The sequence below is a fragment of the Platichthys flesus genome, chromosome 23 (genome assembly GCF_949316205.1).
Source record: "Platichthys flesus chromosome 23, fPlaFle2.1, whole genome shotgun sequence".
Classification (NCBI taxonomy): domain Eukaryota; kingdom Metazoa; phylum Chordata; class Actinopteri; order Pleuronectiformes; family Pleuronectidae; genus Platichthys; species Platichthys flesus.
This window is the reverse complement of record NC_084967.1, coordinates 7,260,636-7,279,154: the sequence shown is the minus strand read 5'-3', so window position 1 is coordinate 7,279,154 and position 18,519 is coordinate 7,260,636. Positions and strand designations below refer to the sequence as shown.

Sequence of the window (18,519 nt, the reverse complement as noted above, 5' to 3'; positions counted from 1 at the left end):
AACTATTAATGAGCCAAGAAAATTAGCTCATTATCAATTTTCAGATTATCAAATTGGTTTTTAAATGGTTTATTAGGCTTTAGATGTAGGATACATTTTGTAATCCCAAAAAGAATCACGCAGTACGTCTTCAGTTTATCTACAAAAAAGGATTAATAGAATACGACATACATTTTTTCTTATAATAGTGCGTGGTGGTAAAAGTTGTTTGTGATTTATCTTCCCCTACTGTAATCTATTGCTTCACATAAACAATACACAGTTTGAGTGTATCAATAAACACAAATCTATTATGAAGATGTTTGCCACAAGATGACTTGAAGGTCAATGTGCGAACTGAAAGGCACATGAAGTAGTCCCTCTCTAGAGTCAGTGTTCGGTTTGCCCATTGAGGTTTACTCTAGAAACATGGCTGATTCTGTGGAGGAGGATTCACTCCCTATATAATGAAGGGATCATTCTAACGTAATGAGAAAACAATGATTCTTAGTTTCAGGTTATTACACCCTAATGAAAACATAATTGTGAATATCATATTTCAATTTCTGCTAATAGATCCAACTAAATCCAACTTGTCCTTCATCCCTGGAAGACTGTCCTCAAAACTGCATCCCAGTGAAATCCCCTCTGTGTATTTTGAGAGATCGAGACACAATCACCACCACTTTTCCTTTATTTCCACTTTCCTCTTTTCTCTCCTCCATGCCTTCCCACTTTACTACCTCCATCTCCTCTGTCTTCTGCAGGTGATGCCGGATAATGACTTGTCATGTAAGCCCCTGTGTGTGTGTGCGTGTGTGTGTTTACTTCCTGCGCCCTACCCCCCCGCCCACCCACCCACCCACCATCTCTGCAGATCTTCCACTCTTCGCGCCTGCCTCCTGCTTCCTCCCTTTGTCAGTTCCTTCTCCTTTGGAGCTCCTCCACCGCGTGAAGCTGAAACGACTGTTTGGATGTCTGCGGTAATCGCGCGGATGGTTGTGGCGCCGAGGTAGCATGTGTGAAGTCGACTAGCTCAAAGACGGTGCCTGATTTGACGTCGCGGTCCGCGAGTCGACGGTGCTCATTAATTGCCGGCATTTCATCAAACAGCCGCCTTGTTTTTACTGTCACAGCTGTAGCTGCTGGGAAAACAGAATTGTTTTCATGTTGTTTTCTTGCATCGTATATTGTCTTCTATACTGCAACACTGACTTCATGGAGGTGATAAAGAATCCTCTAATTTTAAACCTGGTGTATAAATACATCAGTTGGGCTCAGTTGCACAGGATTTACTGGCATAGTGTATATAGGTCAATATTAAGGATTGTATAGAAATATTGTGTTCCAATTCTTCTTATGTTAGAGCAGAGAGAATCCATGGTCATTAAGGACCAATTAGCTTATCATGGATTATATCTATGCTATTAATGACTATCTTCAAAGTGGTACGGACTGGTTGAGTAAATCCATATAGCCAGATTCAAGTTGAACAATATTTAAATGGGGTTTAATTTATATATACGTCCAGTTTTAATTTTAAGCCACAAACATATGATGTGGAGTTTGTGCTTGAGCAAAAATCCTGATTTTGGTCCAAGTCATGAATATTCCAAAACACTCAACGTCTTCATCCCTGTGCGGCTTAAGGATCGATGTGCTCGGAGCTAAATGCTAATTTGAGCATGCTAACATGTTTATAATATCAATGCTAAAATGCTGATGCTTCGGGGGCATAATGTTTACCATGTACAGCATCTTAATTAAGTGTGTTAGCATACTAATGTTAGCTGAGTAGCACGAAACAGAGTGCACAGCCAAGGCGTATAACATATATATTGAACGAGTCAATTTTGAAAGTGCAAGAAAATGTTGAGAGACTGTGAGAGTTATTCAAATGTATCCTGAGGGGAACACTAATATATAAGAACAAATGCTAATCCCATGCTAATGCTAATCCCTAAAATAATTTTAGAAGAAAAGTCAAAGGATCATCAAAGTAATCAACGTTCTCCCTCTACATACTAGGAATATTAGAAGTTTAGGGACTAATGTCCAGAAAACGTTGAGCTATTTCAATGGAGAAGTGAAAAAGGTGTCAGGCCATCCTCAGGGGACCATGAAGGTCTCCTGAAGATGGACCCGATGTCCCCGATTTCATTAGCATAACACAGAGGAATTCATCTGTCTTGTCTTTATATTCACCAGCCGGGAATTTTGTGAATAGACATAGAAAGAGCACAGTACATTTAGATAACTACCTATGTCTAATTTTTGATGTACTATAAATTATATGAGACGATGTAGACATCAGTCTGTAGAGAATCGCAAAAGAGAATTCGGTTTGAACAACTCGGTTTCAGCTGCAAGCGTTCGGGCTGTCTGCAGTCTCGCCAGATATTGTGTGAAATAACTTGACGACAAGCTGGTGTCACTCCTCCAATAAAGTGAGTTGATTTCATTTCTTCTGCTCTAAAACAAAACATATTCCTCTTTCACTGCCCCGGAGGGATCTGCAGTGAAGGTTAGAGAGTATCGGGATTACACGGCTCCGACAGGGCACTTTTTCAGGGGCCAGCAAACCCCCTCTGCACTTGTGCATAGTGTTTTTTTCATTAACAATTTGTACACATGGAAAGATGCAAGACGCAGCCCGGCCTCATCACAGTCATCCCGTGAAGAAATTGGACGGCGAAGAGAGGAAACACTAATCTTGTTTCCTGGAATCGACTCATGAATAGTGGGAAAAATCTGAAACTGGCAGGTGCTCTCAGAAACTAACCCAAAGATTGTAGCAGTCGTGCTATGATTTATCATCCCCCTTATCAGCTTCTGTTGTCGAGCAGTTGTCAGCTTGGTCGGCCAAATGGCTGATTAAAATGTATGTGTGGGCACCCTAGAGTGAAATGAAACCTCTGACTTGGCAGAAGATGGATTTATGTGGCCGAGTGTGTGGCTTAATACAATGTAATGTTATTGACGTGCACCTTTTCTTTATTATTTCTCCTCTCCGCTCCTTAGCACATTACAGCCGCTCTGGCATACACGACCATTTGACAAATGTCCAGTGCAGCTACAGCAAAGGGAAACATGACATTTTACCCACTTCTTTCGCCTCATATCTTGCCCAGATGTCTGAGAGCATTTCAAGAGGCTCTTTTCATTATTTTTTAAAACGGGTTCTTGTTTTTGCTGCTCAAGAGATGAAAAAACATCTGAAACCTGCTTCCTAGAGACTCAATCTGCTGATTCGCAAGCTTAGAAATGTATAAAATATAAGATGTGTTTATGCTTGTGTTTTCTTGTCCTTTGAAAAGCAGCAGCTTGCTGGTATCAAACTGGGAATGCATACTGTGCTGCACAAGAAATCGCCTTTTTTCCGCCTAAGTGTCCTTCTAAATCTGACACAAAAATTCAGTCTTCCATTAAATTTACTCAAGATACGGACGTGCTATTCCATGGAATAAGTTTTCAATTAGTTCTGAATATACAGTAAAGGATGTAGGATGAGGGCTCCCATCCAAAATGAAATGCATAGAAATGTTGGTTAATGGTAATTCAAGACCACATCTCGAAGACCCTCGGCAGTACATAAAATGTATTTCACAATTTGATCACTTTCAGTTGATACTGCGATGCAATTACTAGCCATTACATTATATAATGAACAGGGGTGTAACACAAAACTACTATCTTCATCTCTATCAGTTAATTTCAACAAAATATTTGTATTCAGATTCTTATCAGACTCAACTATGCAGCTTCACTTCATATTAAATTGGTTTCTTCTGATATTTCCTACACGTAATGAGATTTATAACACTGTTTATTAAAATCACTTTATAGATGGTCCTTAACTTTAGCTTATTGTATCCGTCACGTTTCAGCAAAACGCAGGCATAATGCAACCATTTCCTGTCAGCAGCGCATCGAAAGCTATCACCTGGATAACTTTGACACAGAGCAAAAGCTATGAATCTATGAGGATTATTATCTTGAGCATAAATTCTAAGGATTTACTATTTGATAAGATTAGTGACAGAACTACGGTTTCATAGGCTACAAGTTGAGCTCCATCCTTTTAGTGTGTAGTCATTTTCATTTTGGAAAATTAGATAAAGCTTATTTATCAGCAGATATTTAGTTAATCTATTATTTACTTTGATACGATAGAAAACAAGTGACAAGGAGCACTCGTTCTACTTAGGTTTATGGGCGTTCAACAGTGGAGACAATGGCATCCACAGAAAGTACTCCACATTTTGACACAAATTGCAGCAATGGGGTACCAATGAATCTAGCCTAACTTTTGGTAGAGATAAATCCCACTAATGGCACAAAAAGTTGCACATTTCATGACAACCTGCCAAAATTAAAGCTTAACCAGCCCTGTTAAAGAAAAAGTTGCCCTGTTGAGGAGAAACCCAATCCAGTTTGGCTACACTGACACTGAGAAGTAGGGATGTGGCAAATTGCTGTTTATCAGTTGAGTGAGAGTTGATGGATATAACTGCAAAAATGTGGACGCTGTTCATATCAGTGTGCTTCTTGCACTCAGCTGGACCGCTGTGGTTTGAGCTATTCGAGGGACTGACTTTGGAATCCTCAGAGCACTGCGATCTCGCTAGCAGGGGCTAAAAATATGCTGTGTAAGGTTAGAAGCCTTAAGTGCTGAAATATAACATATTGATTTGTGTGTTAAGCAAACAGTGTTGTCACGGCGTCTCGGGGGACCCTTGGTGACTTTTGTGTGCCTGCGTGTGAGTTTGTGTAGGTTCTAATTCTGTTGTGGGGACCTAAATCTGTTGACAAAGTCAGATTATGACAATTTGTATTCCTTATGGTGTCCAAAAGCAAGTCGTCATTATTTTAGACGTTAGATTTGAAGGTGAAGACGTGTTTTAAGGTTAGGGAAAGGTTAGGGTTAAGCTCATAGTAGTTAGGTTTAAGGCTAGAGTCTGCAGGAAATGAATGTAAGTCAATGCAATGTCCTCTGAGTCAGTGAGACAATGTGATCTACAACACAAACATGCACTTTTGTCCACATCCAAACAATGTGTGCAGCGGCTAATGCCTTTCTAACAAAAGAACATTTCTTACTCTATATTCTCCACTGAACCCAGAAACACTACGCAGCAGCTTGATGTAGCTGGAGAGCAGCATCACATCTGCTCTGCTGGAGAGGACCGAGTGTGTATGTGTGTACCTACATGTTAGACATCGCCAGACTAAAATGCTATATCACTCCAGCACGCTACAGCTGTTCCACACGAGAGAGGAGTCTGGCGCCAAGACTACAAGTCTGAAATCCCATTTTGGATCCAAACGTTGCATTAGTAGACCCTTGATGTCATCCCTCTACCCTGAGGCCCGGCGGGCTAGGTTTTAAATGAATCCTTTTAACAAGCCTAATCAGAGGCTGGACAAGCCAACTGAACACCATGAGGTGCAATAGGAGGGAGAGCGGACCGGACCAAATTACAGCTTTAGGGAAAAGAGCCGTCAGATGATGTAGGGCCAAAAGTAATCTCTGAAACGACATGCACCAGAGCCGGAGGAGAAAGAGGTACAGAAACAATGGAGGTGGCCATTTACTCGGACTTCAATTTATAAGGTGTCTGGACCCTTCATGTTCCATTTCAGTGCCATGTATTCGCATGTGGGTTTCATGATCTAAATGGGCGGCAGTGGGGTCAAATGTTTCTTGCAACATCCTGCTGTATAATTCAGAAGGTAGCTCAGTGATTTGATAAAGGGAAAGAAAGGTGGCTTTGGTAATCTAGCAACAGAGTCGAGTTTGGAGTCATCCCAGTTTCATGTTATTAAGATAAGCTAAGAATGGTTTGATGACAAAATAGTAGCTGCTTAGCTTAGCTGCACAAAATAGATAGTCTCAGTCTGTGGGAAAAAAAACATTTAAGAAATACTTGTTCATTGTTAGTTATTGCAATTTAGAGGTTGTAGAGGGGCGGTCTTCTACAGTTTTTAAGCTAAGCTAATTGTCTGCTACCAATGACTGCCAATCTTCTAATTTTGAGTTCAAGAACACTACAATGTGATACCTAACCTGGAAAACCCAAAATTAAACCAATTATTTTTTCCAGCTTTCTCAAAGAGCAGTAGAAAGAACTGACCTCTCTTAGTTCGCCTCGACTCTCAGTAGATATCCATTTTTTGCCTTAACACTGATAGAGTGACCGAAAACTCATCATACAGCTGGCCTTGAAATTATTAATACCCCCCGTACTCCTCCATGAGTCAGAAGAGAAAGTTCTGGAGACAATTCTCCTCGGGAGCACTCTCTCATCACGACCAGGGAGAGAGAACTGTGGTCTGGCTGATCTATTTTGGGTGAAACAAGCTTGTCTGAGCCCCTCGCTTGCTGTGGAGCCACTCTGAACAGTGATTTGATTTTCCTTTCTTTACAGAAATGCTTGGGCAAGCAGCAGGCACACAGAAACACTGATACACACTAGAACACAAACACATGCAAGCACAAATATAGCAGAAAAAATATAACCGCAAGACAGTACACACACTCAAATGTGAATGGTGTAATGCCCCGACACTCCGACAGGTAATCTTATGAAGGATGCTTCCTTCTGCTTAGTACAGAGCTAACAAGGCAGGAGTCTTGTGCCTACAGCACACTAAAGGATTTTAAAATCTCTACTGACTTTATAAATATAAATATGAATCGTGTGAACACAATGCCAGACAATCCACCCGAGATGCATTTCAACAAACTATTTTTGTGTGGGGATCCCAGAGATTTGGAAATTCACAGAAACTCGTGCGATCCAACTTCACTTCACCACTGGGTTGGAGCCTCCCCAGTTCTTTAGAATCTTTACACCCTCTCGATACTGGATCATTTGGCCAGACTATCTGTTCAAATAAACTTCAAATGGCCAAAGTCCTTGTAATTGTGTGTAGGGGTGAGTATGACTTGAAATTGGCCAAATGAGGCCACCCTTAGTTTTACATAGTTGAAATCGAATTACTTTGATTTAAAAATGTAAATCCCAATTCACCAGATGAAGCTGGAGTTTGGTGGTTCGGGCCTCTGCACTGTGTAGATGAGAGCTGTAAAGGTAAGTTGATTGGTTACTCAATAAGCAATTTGCAGTCATGATTATTAATAGAAAAATTACAAAAAAGTCATAATAAATTGAGTTGCCAACCAACTGTTGGTTGGCAAAAACAAAACACTTAATGAACTTGTCCTGACCAAAAGATAAATCAATTAATTGAAAATAAAAAAAAATCCCAGGTTATTTATTAATTTCATAAATGAAGTCTTTGATGGTTGCAGGCTTAGTGATAAATGCTTTTATTACTCTGTCGGGGTTTTGACTGTTATTTGGACAAAACAAGCAATTTGAGGATGCCATCTCATAAATAAACAATCTATTAAACATTTTACAAATTTTTGTATAACTGATAACAGCAGCCTGAAATGAAGGACTTGTGGATGCACGGATGCTAATTCCTCCCTCCCTCCAGGCTTTCAGACACTTCTTATCCACGTAATGCATGTACTTTCTTCGATGTTGTATTGACTCGTGATTAAACACATTCCAGCGAGTCCCTTTGTGGCTCAGTGGGGTTTTCATAATGAAGCCTGGGCCTCCTTCTTCCTGCTGTGACCTTGTGTAAAGCACGTAAGGAATGGTGTTTTCCCACGAGACACCCTCATTTCCCCAGCGTTAGTCTTTAAGAATAATGAACTCTGCTTAATAACGGGGTTCTGGCATGAAACAATGAATGATCATCAATTAAAACGGTGGGAGAAAAGGGAAAACAAATGACCCCTGTGACCCTTGGTAACACAGGAAAAGCGTATATGTGCGCACACACATACTGGCACCACTTCACCGCCGCAATTAAGCATGTTCTCCAGCCCCGGAGGATACATCGCCACAGGGCAATGATGATAAGGTGAAGTCCCTTAAATGTTGCTATGATTTCTCACACTAAAGACCCCTGGGTGGATGTGTGGAAGTCAAATCATGCCTCTCTCTCCCTGCACGCTCGAGGGACGGAAGCAAGGCATGTCAGCCGGTGTGAGGCTCCTGATCCGGGCCCCCCCGACGGGCTCCTGTGTGTGCCAATCAATAACTAAGCATCTGCAAGTGTGTGCGACGCTACTTGCGTGGAGCGTATGCATGGATTCTTTCATGTTGCTACCTGAGCTGCAGTTGTGTTTTTTCTTTTAAATCTCGCCTTTTCTTTGTATTGTTGCGCTTTATTTTCCCTTCCTCGCTTTCCTCCACTTATTCTCTCGCTGACACCCGGCACTCAGCGGGGGGTGGGACATTCACAAGTTACAACCTTCTCCAGCTCTTTGACGACAAAATATCACTTCCACAAAGCCTTTTTTTAAAAGGAAATTCTTTATCCCCACCTCAGAAAAGATCCACTCATTGTTGTGTGTGGGGGGGGCATTTCAGCTCCTGTAAAGACATGCTTTCGAACGTGACGGGGAAGGCAAATGCGAAGCCGCGCCGATGGCCGGGAGGAAACCACAGCTAACCTCTTAAGTCAATGTCGCAGTCGCCAACATGGACGAGTAATGGATTTATGTTTCCTGCATCGGGGTGTCACAGGAGCTCGGTGGCTCGGCGGAAGGTGCTGTCAGAGCTGAGGTGCAACTCTTCAAAAATATGACTGCAGCTCGGGGCTACACGGGTACAACACGGAGACTGGTCATCCTGAGCTTCTGGTATTTGCTCTTATATGGTTCTCATGTTGGGAGAGACGGATGGTGGTGAAGGTACATGTCTGTTATCAGGGAAAACATTGAGTCTGGAAAAAAAAAACTGAATTCCTGTCAGGTAGGGATCTGGCACCGGCAAATCTGTGTCCTGGTTCTGGCCAGATGTGTCTTTGATCCTCTGTCTACATATATTGTAAACTATTGTTTGTACTAAAATATACCTTCATTACACCTTACTACCAGTTCTACAGAACCAAATTCCTGTACAGTGCTGCAGCACAACAACGAGAGTCAGACTCTGCCACATTGCAATGCAAATACAAGACGGATCTAATGATACTGTAAGGCTAGAAATGGTTCCTTCCATCGCAGGTAGTGTAACTTTAAACAAGAACTGTTAAAATAAAACTTCAAAAATATAAATGCAAATATGAGAATTCAGAATAATTAATTAACTGTGTTTCTGTTTTTAAATCAAACCTTATATTTGAGGGTAGAATCCCGGAACAAAATGTCCATGATATATTCCCAGAAAGTTGCCTCTTCAATCAAGCGAAACCTTAAATCCTGCATGAATAATCCATCTCTCGTTGTGACAATCAGCAGGTGAAATTTTACACTGAACTATGAATCTGCTCCCACGCTACGAGCATCTGCCGCCGCCTGCGCCGCAAGGACACCTCCGCGGAGACGCATAAATCCGGCTGAAGTTGTAAGTCTTCGGTAAGTAACTGTGACATTAACCAGGCTGGTCACATACGCACTCAACGCACCAGTGCAGATGTCCCCCCCCCCCCCCCCACGCCCCACCTCCCCCGTCCAGCGCGCCTCCACTCACCCCTGCACCTACTGTACTGGACTTAATGATCTCTCTCATTCGAAGCCGAGGAAAGGTTGGCGGAGTGTTGAGGAGATTTAAAAGATCTTTTTTTAAAAAGGGATATTTCACGAGGAAGAGAAGAGGAGCGTTACTGTGCGTAATTGAACGCTGTGTTCAGATTTTGTTGCCCCTTGCACCAGAGATCTGCTTTTCACTGAGGCTGTCAAAGATGAATCATGTTATTTTAATGACAGCAGCTTTTTTATCGACAGGATTTTACGATGTTATTATAACCCTGTTTTTTTTTGGACAATGCCATGATAAAAATGTGACGAGTGCACAGTCTTTGCACTTGTGTATGGGAGTGGCAGGGTGCATGGCTCCTTTCACTGCGGCTCCATCAGCATGCAGGCTGAGGTGTGAGGGGGAGAGTGGTGATTGAATACAGAGGCTGCAGGCCCCGTCCACTGCCTTTAATCTCCCCCTTCCCATTTAACTTGGCCTCTGTGCTGGTGCTCTGCCGATCCTCAGCTGGGACATAAAGACACACACACAAACACACACACACACACACACACACACACACCCTGCTTCGTCTGCCAGCCTCTCCCCCAGTCCTATCTGTCTTCTGATCTGTCCCTCTTTCTGTCGGGGTGTGTCCCCACTGCTCCATCTCCAACTGGCTGCTCCTTCCTTTCATCCTTGTTTGTCCTCTGTCTCCTGTCTGTCTTCAAAAGCTTTAGAAATAAACCCAAATATACCACAATATAGACAGTTTGCCTATCTACAGATAATGAGAGCTACACGGGCAGGTGTCCTTACTGCGATGATGGAGTTTACCTTCAAGACATGTAGCTTCACTGCATGTCAATGCCAATTTGAGCGTATGATTCATTTTATTTCTAATAGCCAAAGGGGAGTATTGCAGACGGCATGTAATAAGATCAGTGGTGGTGTTGGGGGCTGGGCTGTAGTTACAGTTATCTTCAGCAATAAAGCACTCTTTTATAGGATTCTGTGATCAGGTTACTGCTGCATCCACGCTCCTGGAATCTCATCACTTTTGAAATGAACTCCTCATCCTGAACGCAAGCGCCTATGGTTCAGTAGCAGGTTCTGCTTTGAGGCTCATTTATGCTCAATGTTAAATACCGAAAAGGGACAGAGCCTGCTGTCCGTGATGTGCTGTGGCAGACATACTCACTGAGCCAGGGTGGGGAAAGCAAGCTCTATGACCTGCAGGTTTACCTCTACCCAATCTCCATACCATGAAACCTCCATTTAGGTCTGGACACAAAACAAGAGATGAAGCTCTTCCAAACAAACTGCTTTCGTTATATGACTGGCGTGGCGGATTACTCAGATTGACGGGCATGTCCTTGGTGGATCGCATGGCTGGACAGAGGTAACACGGGTGCATCAATATAGGGATTGAAGCAGGGTGGGAGTCAGATAGGAAATTGACTGAAGTGTTCCGACTTTGCAGATTGGTAAGAAACTACTATGAAGTTACCTCGTCTAGGCACATGGACAAACACCTGCTTTTGCCTCTTTCTCACGTCCTCCATCGTCTGCTTGTTTGTTGATGTCTGAAACTCTCTTTACCTTCCTGCCCCCTAGTGGTTGTATGGCTTAACAAACAAGCCAACGTAAAGGACGCATGGACGATTGTGGGCAGTGACTGTTACATTGTTTGAGGAGGACATATCTCTTTTTGTACATAGTTTTGTCCTCTTTCAAAATGAGGATTCCAAGAAGGAATTGAAATCAACAGAAAACCCCTGCAGCAATAAAAAGCATTTTTTTGTGTGTGTTTATCGCTTCCGTCCTTGTATTTTTCGAAGGGGCAGAGAAAGAAAAATGTTTATTTTTCCTGTATCTGCTGGTAACCCTTTATTGTGTGTGCTGTTTTGTACATGCAAGTTGGCAAATCCCATTAACTTTTGAACCCCATTCACTGCAGCGAGATTATAAAAGTGAAGCGAAAAGGCTGGAGCCTTATTCTGTTGTGTTTGTATATTTCTGCTTGAGGTGACACAGCAAACAAAGTGGAGCTCAAAAATGGAACACGACTTTGCAGGGCTGTATTTTTCTACGAGGAGGATCTTTTCATGCTTTTGTAGGAAAGGATGAGGCCATTGTCAAAGTGAAGAAAAACGGTTCAACAGGTCCCAGCATGACCACGCTTGTGAAAATAGACTTTGCTGAGCATGGTGGCCCAAGCCAGCAGAAGCAGTGGATAATGGTCCTTGAGCGTTTAATTATTTAAAAGTGGACAGTCAATATAGGACGAGGCACCCTGTACTTGTAGCCAACAAAATTGCTCCGGTAGGCACAGTGAATGCACGGACCTCTTTAATGTTCTAGCTAACTGTGGGCTCAGAGTGAGAGGAAATATAGATGTCGACAATTGAGAGCGATAACATATTGATTGCAAGAGTGGATCCTGCAGTGGCGGATCTAGGATTTCTCTACATCGATGGCAATGAAGGGAACCACAATTATAGGTCCAACACCGATGCACTATTCCTGATTCCATAAGTCGCACATTTACGTCATTCCTTGTTTACTGTTCGCTCTGAAGCTTTAGCCTCGCTCCTGCTGCATTGTGATAAAAAAAAAAACTGGAACACTCTACAGGATCAGTGTATCACATTTGAAATAGTCTATTAAGTGACTGACCTCCAAAAAACACTGATGGAGCAGCTCCTTGCTTCGGCTAATGCTGCCAGCAGCCCAGAGACACCAATCTGAAGCCGCCCCTCTGACGGACGGAATGGACTGTTTGGCACAGGACGCTGGCAGCCGCATCGCACTGAAAGTTCATATTGCTGGGTCCCGCATGGAGAAAAAAAAATGTCTGCGAGCCCTACTTGGAATACAGGAGATGAGTCTGTAGAGATGCAGCCCACCAGGGCCTCCACTTTCGCTGATAGGTCTCGACTGTTGGGAGCTTATTAAGAGGACCGTTCCGGGACTTGGCCATAAGCCACGAAGACGATTTGAAATGCTTTGCATAAACTGTGTCGCCCGTCTGCAGAGTGTGTATGAAGCACAGCATATCAGACCAGGCCTGAGGCTGTTGAACAGGTGATCTTAAGTATTGATCCCTCCTAACTTCAGTTTTAACCAGTAGCATGTCTGTCTTACTACACACTGTAGTAACTTTGCATTAAATCAAAGGGGGCACATCACTAGTTTTTGGGATGCATCAGAAATTCACGTCCACTCTGAAGTAACTCTGTGGGACATGGTCATTAATGCTCCCAGTGTTAGCAGCTCTGTCCCAGACTTGGACACACCATGTTAACAACCTGCTGTAGCCCCAGCTCTGTGAGATGAGACAGGGAATAACAAACAGGGCTCCACAAACCAGGTCAATAAACATGAAAGGTCTTTTGGCCAGTAAAAGGCTTTGGAAGTGAGAAATAGACTTTGACAGGGAGCCAGTTTCGGGAAGCAATCGCAAAAGTAATGATAATAACAATAACAATAACGATAATAATTCAGATATTCAGCTATTTCAGATGATGATGTTACACCTATAGCTTTAGCCTTAGTATTTTAGCACATGTTCTGCGTCTTTCGCGGGTCAAAAACATTATCCGCCTGCCCGCTCATGATTAATCTATGCAAATCTAGCTGTATTCTCTCATTGACTCACTCGGACATTATCTGGAGTTTGTACGAGGGGATAGCAGGAGAAACTCCGGAGAATGTCCGTATAGCCTTTCACTCTAACATTTCAGCCTGTCTGGATAATCTCAGGATATTATCCCGGGTTCAGTGCATGTCTGAAAGCAGCTCTATTGAGTTTCCCCTCATCTAGATAACAAAGGCAAAAAGCGGCCGACCACAGCAGCATCTCAGCTGTCAGAACCGACGGTTACTGTCAGAAACAAGACGCCTGCTTCTGTTCACCTCTGAAATCGAGGACCGGCCGTTACAGGATTCATCTGCCACTGTTATCACTGTAAACTGCATATGTTCAGCATGAGAGACAGAAACTGGGGGGGAGCGGGGTTTAGCACACGGCCGTTTACCATATGCCTTCAGCTTCTTCATGCCGGAGAACTGTCATCGCACCAGAAGAAAACGGGGAAAAAACTCCACGCTGCGCCTGATTAGCAGCTCGCTCAATTACCACCGCACAACGTTCTGGGGGCGCCAATAGAAAGCAGAGCAGACAAGTGAGGAAGCGTGCGGCTGACACTCCATTGAGACTTCAAAGATTGCAATTTATTTTTTTCTGTGTGTGGATGCCACAGTGTCTGGGAGCGGCAGGAGACGGAGAGATGATGGACAGAGAGAGAGAGAGAGAGAGAGAGAGAGAGAGAGAGACAGAGAGAGACAGAGAGAGATAGAGAGAGGGGAATGTGGCAGAAATGAGGGAGAAATTGAGCAAAGAAGACAAAGGAGAGAAAACCAGTAAAAATAACAGAGTGCTCTGTGCCGTGACCTAAGTTATTCAGTAGGATTTATGTTTTCTCCATTTTTCCTCTGCTCTTCCCCTGAGCTTCCTCTCCTCTCTCCTCCCCACCTCTATCTTCTTTTACCTCTCCTCTCTCTACTTCTCTCCTCTCTCCTCACTTTCTCTCTCCTCACCTGTCCCTTTTCCATCATCTTCCTCTTCATCTCCTTTCTTCTCCTCCTCTTCCACTCCTCTCCCTCTCCTCTCCTCTAAATGAGCTGCAAAGACATGACTCTCTGGGCGGAAACAAAAGGCCTTCCCCTAATCATCTCAATAATGCTGCTGACGGCTGACTGACTGACAATGAGACAACAAAGCACCCAGCTCATCTCATGTCGGACCATTGTTAACGGTGGCTGTTCATCCATGTGCGCGCACACACACACACACACACACACACACAAGCGCTCACTCTGAGCTACCGCGTGTCACTGCCTGCGACAGGTTTTCGGCTCGTTGGAAACGGAGATACCGGCGCTCAGGAGTGCAACCTGTTTGAAAATATGTGAAAGGGAGGAAAGAAAGAAACTTGTTCCTCTGCTTTCTTTTTTCTTTTTTTTTGCTCTGCGATTGAAATGTTTTCACAGATGAACATGTGGTGTCCTGCTGAGGAGGAACAGGAGTCGAGGAACGCTCGGCTGTCAGACGCAGGGACATGCTGTCAGCCACTGTCACTTTGTCAGAGTCCCTTAGCAGTCTCGTACCCGAGCATCAGAAAACGACCTGCATCTCTTCTGACCTATATCACACTATGTGGTGGGATGTAACAAAGTACATTTACTTGATTACTAAGTGTGTTTTTCATGTATCTGTACTCGACATAAGTAGATTTGAATTTGGGTACTTTTACTTCACTACGTTTATCAACAAATATATATTCTTTATACTCAATAAAAAGATTAAGAAATTTGTCCATTGATCCAATCAGATTGAGCAAATTAGGCCATTGATTAATATGTAACTAAAAGTGTGTTCAGTATATTTCTGTATTATTGTTTTCTTAAATATAATCCATGGCAAGCACAGTAAATGATTTATTACACCATCGGCTCGAGGAATTAGCAAGTACTTTTATTTAAATACTTATATCTAAACGCAAGCACTTAGTTCATTTTAGTGAAGTAGAAACCTTAATGTTGTACTTTTACTTCAGTACATTTTTTGTCTATCCATTTGTGCTTGTAAATGTCTGAGTACTTCCTCCTTCACTGGGTTCGCATCTCATATCTGAGCACTAATTATAATTTGGAGGATTCTCTTGATTTGAGCTTCAGCTAAAATAAGAAAGAACATCATTAAAACAAAACAAGGCCAACCGCAGTCAAAACTGGTGCAGCAGAACAATCCATAATCAAAAGCAGTGTTGCTTCACATGAGCTTATTGAGGGTTTTTAAATGAAATATACTGCACTGGAAAGCTCAAAATGTAAAGGGACGTGCATGTTTTTAAAAAACCATGCTAAATGGAGCTGAGCAAGTTTTTGCTTAAAAAATAAGAAAACCAAATAACCCAGAATAATTACTGCATGTGTAACTTCTCAAGAACAATAAATTGTTTAATCACATTCGCACTCTTCCATCACGCCCTCGGGGAGAAGCAGAAGCGCAGTCAGAGGACATCATTCAGCCGCGCAAATCTACATTGCACTCAACCAGATGTAGATCTACTGTTTGTACATAGGTTCTCCATACAGATACGGTCGTACAGATGCCCTACAGCCACGTCCTTGGCCATTACTGCAAACATTAATGTCAACTCTTTAATTGCTGGGTACAAGAATGGAACGGACCGGCTTCCCAAAATCCTGCTCGTTCACACAAGTATTGGAAGCCTCTGCAGATAGAACACCTGTTGTGTCACACACACATTGTTCTACACTGCAACATCGAAGAGAAGTTACACAAAAACACACAGTTTTGAGTGTGTGTGTGTGTGTGGGGGGAGGGGGGTTCTTTAAACTGGGCATATGTTTACATTAACTCAACTCAGATGATGAGCACTTATGACAGGGTCCAGGGGCTCTGGGGTCGTTGTGATGCTCAAACAGGAACTTGGGAGGACCGGACGCTCGCAGCTAGGAGCTTCAATGTGTGACATGTCAACGACCAAGGCTGCTGCAAAGTGCTTACTATGGAATCAACAGCCTGCAAGCCTACACACACACACAGACAAACACACACACACTGCAGTGAAACAGTGAGGGTGACGCTGCTATGCCTGTGACGCAGTTTCTCAAGCTGGACATCCCATCCCCGCTGTAAAAGCCTCAAGTAAGTAGTTTCTCTCAATTCGAGCAACATCCTAATGTTGCACTTCAAATCATTAACAAGGGAATTGACCATGAAGAAATTGAATGCCATACAGAATATTATACACTGTGTAACTGAAAGTGTGAGCAATAGAAAGCTCACAGCACGTGAAACATGAGTACAAAAAAAGGATGTTATTAGAAGATTTCCCCTGAGGCCTCTTTTTGGATGACGGTGTGTATGATAGGGTTGCTTTGCAGTTACCCCAATTTGAATAAGCCAAGCCATTATGTTCAGTGAATCTTGAATCATCTGGTTTTATAAAAGATGCTCATTTATCACTATCCAGGAAATAAAGGTCTCAGCCTCTGTAACCGAGGCCCAGGCTCAGACGTGGGTGTGTTCAGACGTATCCTCGGAGCAGACAGCTTGTGGTCCCATGTTGATACCAGGTCAGAAGTTTCAGTGGCCAGTGGGTCATTATTGTGTTCTTGTGCCGACCAGCCTTGACACATTGTACTGATCATTACTCCTAACGCTAAAGTCAGGATAAAGATAAGGTTGAAAAAGAGGAGTGTTGCTTAAAGTCAGATTTTAAATGTCAGAGTGGGTTTCATATTTAAATGTCATTATAATGTCTGTGTGCTATGACTACATTTTGTGATATTTAGCTACACAGTGGCAAGCACTTGTAACCCCCGGGCTGGACGAGATGCCCCAAAATAATGACTTTTTCTTTTACTTTTACATGATGTAAATAAACAGAAAACTATTTCACAATTCTGAGGAAGATCAATTGTGTGTTATACGTCCCCGCTGTGTGACACAAGCAGTGTGCCCTACCCCGTCGATTCTGACGACCACTTCCTGTACACGACAGCATTGCACTCCACCTCCCATTCTCCACCACTGCACACAAGCTTCTGTCAAGCGATTAATGCACTGGATCCCTGAAGTGAATTTCAAAGCAACTCGAAGGGTGCTCTGAGAGCTGGAACCTCCACTCAGGCTAATGCCCCATCTCACCATATCAAAGCATAATTTCCCATTATTGATCTCGACTTCGGCTGCCTGCTATCTTTTAATTTGTCCCATCACAGTTTAATAAGCCTAGCGACCAAAAGTTTTTGAACTTTCCTCACAGATCTCTAACTTGGTGTGTTGATCCATCGCTGCTTTGTGAAGCTGTATGAAACGCTATTTGCCACTTGCTGGCTTGCACCATCATCCATAAAGTATTTAGCGTCCATGCAGACAGTCAGATCCCAGTTTAAACTGCTTCCAATTCAGTTTTCTCTCACACATAAGAAGTTGTGTAACCCTGCTAACTAACAGACCGACAAACTAAACAAAGACATGAGTTAAAATGACACTTATTACCTAAGAATCAGAGGAAAGTATTTGTGATTGCCAAAGTATATATATGTAAAAAAACTAGATTTGTTCTAGAGATGTTTGCAGATGCAATGCAAATACACAAGAGGTTTAGCTTTAGAGGCTGGTTAGAGCTACAGTCAGGAAGATGGAATAAACTTACAGCAACACAACACTGTCCAATAAAAAGCTCCTTTGACTGATAAAGTACATCGAGTTTACTATTTTGTTTTGATTGTAAAAAAGTGCAAGTGATGCATCTCTAATTTGCATTGTAATATGTCATTTACTGCTGTAGCCGTGATGTATGTGCGCCATCCCCGGGAAAATAAACCTCTCCAACGATGTTACTCGGCTCGTTTTTCATCTTCAACTACCGGCCGTGGACAATTTTGGAAAAAAAAAACACTGAGATGGGAACTACCTCGTAGAAGTCGTCTGCATAGAAACTTGTGTGCCCATAATTCTCCTTTAGACATGCAACTATATCACCCCACCCCCCAAAACGCCCCACCCATTGCCACAAACAGCAGTGAAAACAAGCACATAAAAAGGCAAACTGTGTCTTATATTTCACCGTTCTGGCGGGGGAAGCTGTTTGGCCAGACATTTGCTCATGAATATTTAGGTGGAGGCATTATGAATATGCATTAAGACGCTGGAGCAGGGCTATCAGCGTGCAGATTTATGAGCTAGTGCGCGAGATAATGATAAAGGAGGAGATAACCTGGCCACTGGTTTGATGAAGGGAATGCACATGAGAAAGCAGAGGGGAACACGTGCATAAGACAGGACGTCAACACAACTAACTACTTATAACTGAAGGTATTTGTTAGTGTTTAATGTTAAATTCACACTGTCTCCCGAGTCTGACTGTAGAGGCAGATTACGTCCATAATCGACTAT

The 18,519-nt window shown here is 42.8% G+C and overlaps 1 protein-coding gene across 2 annotated transcripts in view; it reads right to left on the bottom strand.

Annotated features, from left to right (window-relative positions):
- tafa5a (TAFA chemokine like family member 5a) overlaps nt 1-18,519 on the bottom strand; it is a 144,943-nt gene that overhangs the window by 54,288 nt on the left and 72,136 nt on the right. The gene's annotated exons all lie outside the window — the stretch shown is intronic.